The following is a 7,901-nucleotide window of genomic DNA, read 5'->3' on the forward strand; positions in this document are numbered from 1 at the left end:
AAAGCACAAGAGACAAAAAGTAGCAAATGGTTCGCGGCCGCTCGCTATTCTAAATTAATCGCTTGGCATGTGTCGGCCATTAAAGAAATTATGGCGCAACACTATATCGTGGTGACAAGTAAGTAACGCCACCATCGAGCTCAGCCGAACGGGATGAGCCAGAGCACGCCTTTGCTCTAACAACATCATAATTGTATTTTGCCATTTAGGCGGCACATCGCGACACTTTGCCGCACAGCCACGGCGTTACGCGCGCTGCCGTCTTCCAACTTGTCGTCGTCCATGTGACACCAGCTAACATACAACCAGCCAACTGTGGGGTGGCAGCGCTGCTCTGAAGCAAAAATCGCTTCGAATAATTTATGTGGCTTGCAACTTGAGCTTGTCCAGGCGTCGAGCGCGACGCGACAAAACCCCTTTGCCAGGCGTGAAGTTATAGCAGTGCGCTCAGTTTAACATCTTAATTTTTGCGCCTCGCCGCTACTTTCTTCTGCCGGCTGTCGCGCTATGCTGGGCTGGTGGAACATTCTAATGAAAATGTAATGAACTTAATTTCAAGTTTAGCGTAAAAGTGTTTGAAAAACTTAATTTAACGCTAGGAATTGAAAAACGATGTTATTATTCAAAGCGATATATAATAAAGGAAGTGCGTTTTCTGCTTTGAGTGATTATGGTGTGCTGCAAAAAAAAACGCAGATAATTAAAATAAATTTGATTCGCTAAGTCAGATATGTATGTGTATGCAATCTTAAATGTAGAAACTTTATTGGCCTCACTTGTCTTAAACAATTTGGTATAAGGTTTGTAAGAATATGTTTTTCCTCAGCATCCTAAAAATTAAATCCACTAACCAACATAAGCCCCTCGAATATGCCAGAAATATCAATCATTCACAGCTGCGAATTCATGAATTGACCACATCCAAAATTAACCTTCAGCGATGGCCATAAATTTTAACAACTCAATATTTATATTCAGCAATAATACAAAATGTTCAAAACGTTGTATGCCCCAACCTCAGCAAAAATCAAACATTTACCTTGTGAGCTCTTTCGGCACACCGACCAGCTTCTCCTATGTAGATTAACATCCTGGCCGGCAATGGTGGGGGTCTATGTACAGCATGGATTGCTCAAATTAAAAGCGACCACTTAAGTGCTAAGTGCTACTCCTGTTCAGGTTGGTCTGCCTGTCGCCTGTTTGGCATATCCTTGCTAAAAAATTAATATTCATTTTAATTTCGGACACAGGCGAGCTGTTGCCATTCGTGCCACCTGTGTTGTGTCACGAGAGCAAATACACACACACACACACACATACAACAAAGCTTCGATAGGGGCGTCGGATTCGGAAGTGAATTTAAATATTTTGCCTTCTATGTTTGTATATGTATTTCATAAAAAGTGAAATGCTCTTTCTTGATCCTTGGAGCTTTTAATTAGTAGGCCAAATAGAGTCTATAGTTACTTATGGCGTTTTCTTTTCCCGAAAACAATGTCCCCTTCTTATATGGCAACATTATCAGAGTGCAACATTTTGAAGGAGGAGCGCGCAATATGAATGTAAGATGCTGAGAAATGAATACGAAAACTTGACAGCCCCGGCGCAGGGCAGAATAAATGCAACATTATTTCGGGAAAGGAAAACGTTTTCGAAATAAGTTCAAATATTTTGCCATCGATTATGAGTATGTCTATACCACTTTTCCAGCACACAAGAACTTGATATGCATGTCAAATTTTGACTCTTCGTATAATTTTCTCTACATCGAGTTTGAAGTTCCTTTTGGTTGTATCGCTTAGCGACTATGCCATTGCCTAATATTTTCCGTTACCTTTTTTGTGAGGCATGGATATCGAGAAGTACTTGGTGTTCGGTGGGCGGCCGCTGTTTTGCAATAACCTTTTCCATCTTTGTTCCTCTCAGCGGTTCTACTTTACTGTATTTTTATCATGGGCAAAACGGCATTTTACAAAAATCATATTTCAAATTCATAAACAAGTTCTTACTATTCATTCTATATTTCAAATTTTTCGGGATCGCGGGATTAATGCAAGCAAATTCCAAATTATATTATGATACAGTTAAATGAAGAAGTCTGATATATTGCTGAAATAAATCTCTTGATATCTCTGTGCCATTTACGAATACAAGTATTATTTACACTGCTCCTGCCCATATTAACTGTTGTTTCTCCTATCTTATCTTTCCAGCTCCGCCACGTGGCAAGCGACACCACAGAGACGGAGACAGAGAAGAGCGCAGGGAAAAGTGGACGAGAATATGGCAACGGCTGTGGTCAGTTGGAGCAAATGTGGAATGACAGAGATATAAATCAAATTTAGTCATTTCCAGTTGCCGCGCAGTAAACGTATTTAAATCAGTGAGGGCAGTTAAGGACACACCAGTGGCACGGTAGTTACACATACCGCAGCATTAAGCAGCAGACTTACACCAGCATTGGCAGCATGTCCAGCCATTCGGGCACAATTGGCCGTAAGCGCGGGGGCAGTGCCAGCGAGTACTACTTCGGCGGCGGCGGCGGCGACCAGATGCGACGTCAGCGCTCGGCCGAATGGCACAGCCACCATGGCTACAGCAGTAGCGAGGATGAGTACCAGAATACCGTTCAGTCGTCGGCCTTCGATACGCAGCTTTTGGCGCAGCTGTTGCTTGCAGAGTCAGCAATTGGCAAGTGAGTACATACATACATACATAGATTAGCTACTGCCATGGGTGGTGCCGTGGGGGCAAGTGTGAGTTGGGAACGGCTGAAATGGCGAAATATCTTATTCAATTAGTAATGGACAGTCTTAAGCTGAATTTAAGCGGATTAGTGAAATGGACGTCCAGTCGCTTGGATGCTACTAAGCAGCCAAGTGGAATGGACGAGTATATAAATTTGGGGGGCAGATTACAATTTGCGGCATATGCGGTGGGAGTTGATTTTAAATGGGCTTCATTGAACTCAGTTAAGTGACCTAAGTCGTAATTTACGAATCGCTCGAGGCTAAAATTTATGTTCGAATATACATACATATGCGTTAGCTAGATAAACGTATTTATACACGGTATCAAAAATGGGCTCAGGAGCCTTTATTTGGCAGAATCAGGGTCATTTCAGCCGGTTATCAAATTTGTTTTTTTTGCAAAACAGTTTTTTAATCTGCCACAATCTCCGTGCATTTTATAACCTACAATAAACTTTCCATTAATTTTTCTTCTTTACAGACTTAGACCGCTATGGCTCAGATTGTGAAAACCCAGCTGTTCCTACATCTCTGCTTAATGAGTATCCGAGCGCATTGCGAGACCACAGCTCCACTTCGGCGTTCCACCTGCAAATGCAACAGGAAAACACCGGGCTCTGCTCGCCCATAAAACAACAGACTGTTCTCGCTGCCACAACGGCGGCGGCACAAATCACTGCCACCAATAAATATCAGACGAATCAGCCGTCTCCGAACGCGGCACTCCTGCCAAACTGCACCAATACGACGCGCAGCACAAATCCCTTCCTCAACGCAAAATATGATTCCCAGTCCAACTCAGACTCGATGAGCGACCGACTGTCGTACTCCGGTAGCGCAGCAATGTTGGATCGTTTACAAGTGGTTGTGGAAGGCGCAGCAGCTCGTACCGCCAGCAGCAATGGCGCTGGTGGTCTAAGTGCACTGAATTCCTCCTTTTTATTGCCCACCAGCTCGACCGCTAGCAGCCTCAATCCGAGCGCCCGCGACAGCATAAGTGGCGGCGCGGCGCGCACTCCACGCACGAAAAGCGGACGTTCGGCGAATCGCGGGAACAGTGGAGGTAGCGGCGCCACTGGCGGAATGACCTCCTCAAGTAGCGGTGCCTCTTCGAACAGCAACGCCACCTCTTCGGCAGCGGCGGCTGGTGCTGTGGCGGCAGCCATTGCCAGTCGTAGTGAGCGGGAAAAGCTAAAATTGCAGCAAATTCAAAAAGAGTTGCGGGAGTACGCGCAATCTACAGCGGAAAGCTCGGTTGTAATGGATTTAGACGAGTTCACCGCTTCCGGCGGTGAGTCTGAACCACCACCAGAGCCAGCACCACCGGAAATTCCACCACGAGCACAGTCGCTTTTGATGTCGCTGCGAAAGCATTCAGATTATAAGCTCAAGTACGAAGACAAAGGCGACCAAAAGCACGAAGAGTTCATACCAACAAATCAGCTGCACCAACAGCAACCATTGCAGAAGGGTGAGTTTCGTAGAGCTTTCTGTTGGTCATAAGCAGACTTTAGCTATAATATTATGGCAGAGAGTGTGGTTTAATTGAATGGAGCTTTTAAAGCTTGCAGGATAACGTGCAAAGATAGCACTGATAATAATGTTATTTGGGAATACTTTCGTTTATTGATGGCAAGAGCTTAAAAAGGGAAATATTTCAGTAGAAAATAATAGTGTGAATACCTTTATAGACAAGTCAATGTTTATAGCTCCTGTGAATATAGTATTAAGCTTCTAATGATTGGTCGCTTGTAAAGCTTTAAGTAGTAAGTCATGCGAATAAAGTTTAAAACTACATAATTATGATTTTTGCGTCATTAGTATTTCCCGTTTAAAATCGAATCTTAAGAAGGAAATTAAGGGCCGTTTTCTCATCTAAGCTTTATATTACCGGCCACTTTATCGTCTCGATATACGAGTTTTCGTTTTCTCATCAGCGCATTAATTTCCCGAATCGATAAATTGTTGCTTACCCGTTGCAACCTTTAAAATTTGTACCTAACTTTAAATTTTGGTTTGGTTTTGGTTCATGAGTTAGATATATTAGATATTTCAACCAAGGTTTTGGTTTTTGCTAGCAGTTGCTCTTTCTCTATATTTGCTTATGTTGCATTGCCAACCTTTGGAATTTTATGACGAATGTAGTGAAGTTTCACTCTAGGAAGTGTAGTGAAGTTTCACTCTACGGAATAACAAATTTATTTCTACCCGTAAAATAAGAAAACGAAAACACTTTAAAGTGAGGAAAAATTTATCTGCCCTGTTAGTAAAGGCAACTTTACTGCTTACATTAGAAAACGGCCCTATATGTTTCTTATTTACCTACTAATATTAACCAACTTTGAGATATAAATCATTATGTGGTCTGTGATAATCGTTCGCTTGGTGAACGCTATCATCGAATAAAATGTGGTAGGTTATTTTTTAAGTTGTTTATTTTTTTGGCTTAATGCGCAACAAAAGCCTTTATGACATATTTCCTTACCTTTTTAGGCGTGCGTTACATGGCGTGCTTCTAGAAAACGAGTAAAATATTCTTCCCAAACTAAAAAGAAAGATGTAAAAGGATTACGTTAAGGTGGTTACCGTAAGCAGGAGTACATCAGGCAGGCAAGGGTAAATACCATCAGGAGCAGGGGATTTGTATGCACTGAACGTTGAAATAGCCCACTGCAAGCTATCACTGTTGACGGTTCTGCTCGCTAGGCCTCTTTTCGTTATATTCACACCGATAATCCAATTTGAGGGCCTTATGTAGGCGCTGAACAGCCGGAAGGGAAGATATTCCCCCGCAGTACTCACGCCTTTTGTCCCTTTTGGATCTTCTGAGCTCACTGTTGTAAGCAGTTAGGGCTGTCCCAAGGTAGCTCGTTGTCCGCTGCTCCTGCGACATTGGTATTGGAGAAGGATACTGCCACAGCTGATCAGCGACCCTTGCATGTCCAGAGTTTCAGCAGAAAAGGGGTCGGCAGCAAGACCTCTCTGTACCCTGTTGAGTGCCTTCCAGCTACCTATCCGCAAGTCAGAGTTCTGACCCTCGAGAAGGCTAAGGATATAGTAAGCTGGTTCTGAAAAGTACCCCACATAATCCGTTAGTCTGGGCACTACGCGACCTTAATTACCGCGCCCTTCCACGGCCGTAAAGTGGAAGCTACCTTTCGTAGCCAGTCATCCATCCCGGGCGGATAGTGCAGCAGCTAAATTCGGGCTTCGTGGAGCCCTTTCGCTCTGTCTCACCGCATCCAGAGTTGATGCCTGAACTGCTTGCAGTTTCTGCAGAGACCATGACAACTTGGGTTAATCGGTTGGCAGAAGTGCCACTCTATTACCCTTGCCAGCGACCGCCCCATTTCCTGTGTCCTTTGTGACGTCGGCGAAGGTCGCCTTCATCTTTGGAGACATTGGTCCCTTGTGGGGCCTTTTATCGGATGGTCCTGCCTTCCTTTTGGGGAGATGTGTGGATCTGGAGAGTTGGTGGTATCAGAGCGATCCCTTTGTCCACAGTCACCCAATAGTGACGCGAGCTCCAATACCGTTTCTTGCCCGCTCCAGATAACTTTTTAACCGGAGTACTTGCTTCATCCGTTCCTCGTCGTTCGTTAGTATTTGGACTTCCTGGTTACTAGGCACCAAGTCCAAGTTGACCATCTCGACATCCAAAATCGTTTTTTCACTACTTAAACCTTTTGGGCTGGCGCCCATTTCGTCCTTTGTAGTGTCGTTTTGGCCTGGCTCGCCACTTTGGACGTTTGGAGTTGAATCCATCGCGTCCGCTGCAGCCGCCATTTGTCAGTCAAGTTCATTGGGCAGCGAGTAAGACTCGATTTTATTTTTAAAAGTGTCTTCCAAAAGGATCCCACGAGTAATGCGGGAAGAGAGAGATCATTCGAGGTTCGGTAGCCCGAAAAGGCTGGCTAAAACCAGGCGGCGTCACGTGACTGAAGTACACCGTTAGAAGACATCACTAACGTAGTGCCATTCAATCCGTAGGCTCGGTCCGATTAACGCCTGGACTTACGGATTTTATCGAGTTCTTCTCTCTAGATCCGCCATATTCAGTTAAAGCAGGAGCACCTCTCGTAGGGTGTGACTCTTCGCCACGTATGGTCGGTCTTGGGTACAAAGCCCATGATCTAGAGCGTTGCAACACGTACGAAGACAACACCAAGAACCTTAGCCTCCAGAAAAGAAGTTTATTCAAAGTAAAATTTGTAAGAGGATATTTAAATTGAAACTTATTTAAGAAAAACTATCTGCCGATTATGTCTGCATGACTCCTGCATTACTTTTCAACTAATTTCAAGTTAGCTTTTTGTAGTTAACTATAAGTTATATATTTTATAGCAATTCCGCATAAAGCTAACTGGTTCTTTTTATCAATTGATACTTTTTTTCTGCAAGTCTGCTTGTATATGGCTCTTTTATTTCGATACTGTCAAAATTTATGAAACTAAAACCTCGAGAAAACCTGCTTTAAAGTTTTGAATTTGCATATCGAGGCCTAACCGCCAAAACGGGTAAGCGAAATTTTTTCAAAATTTTGTTTTTGATGCAGAAATGCATTTAGTTGTTTAAGGAACATTTCTTTATCAAAAAGAAAATTTTGGAAAAAATTTCGCTTACATCTTTTTGGCGGTTAGGGCTCGACACATGTATTCCCGAAATAAAAACGAATGCATATTTTGTTCCACTTAGCTGCTGGTGACAGGTAGAGGTCATATCGGCATACATAATTCGAGTTTGTATTCTTTTGGCTTATGACACTGTCGAAATAAATGAGCGATATGTGTAATGCAGTTAAAGAAACGCACAAGAGACTATCATTTAATTCATAATTTATTCTCTTTTTCCAGAATTTTTAATTACCGATACGCTGCGCTCTAATGACAACCAGTCCAGTGACTCGCAGAGCCAAGCAGGGTAAGTGATCCGAAATATGTTTACTAACAAATATTAAAGGCTAAAAGTTAATAATGTTATCCTAATTGAGTTTCCCTCTTTTGTTGCATTGATCAAGAGGAAAAAAAAAATACTTATCTATGTATTGTGAACTATGTACTTAAGTGTATTTATGTACTAGCAATCTGTCTTTTAGTATCAAGTATCACTTCTGCCCCTCATTTTAACTGGTCACCACTGCCTTTATTTAAT

The 7,901-nt window shown here is 42.9% G+C and overlaps 1 pseudogene; it reads left to right on the plus strand.

The window, feature by feature from the left end:
- Positions 1 to 2,217: 2,217 nt before the first annotated feature.
- On the plus strand, positions 2,218 to 7,674 carry LOC108377057 (uncharacterized; annotated as a pseudogene).
- Positions 7,675 to 7,901: the final 227 nt, after the last annotated feature.

Source organism: Rhagoletis zephyria, unplaced genomic scaffold (genome assembly GCF_001687245.7).
Source record: "Rhagoletis zephyria isolate East Lansing unplaced genomic scaffold, Rhagoletis_zephyria_1.1 Rzeph_scaffold_11395, whole genome shotgun sequence".
Classification (NCBI taxonomy): Eukaryota; Metazoa; Arthropoda; class Insecta; order Diptera; family Tephritidae; genus Rhagoletis; species Rhagoletis zephyria.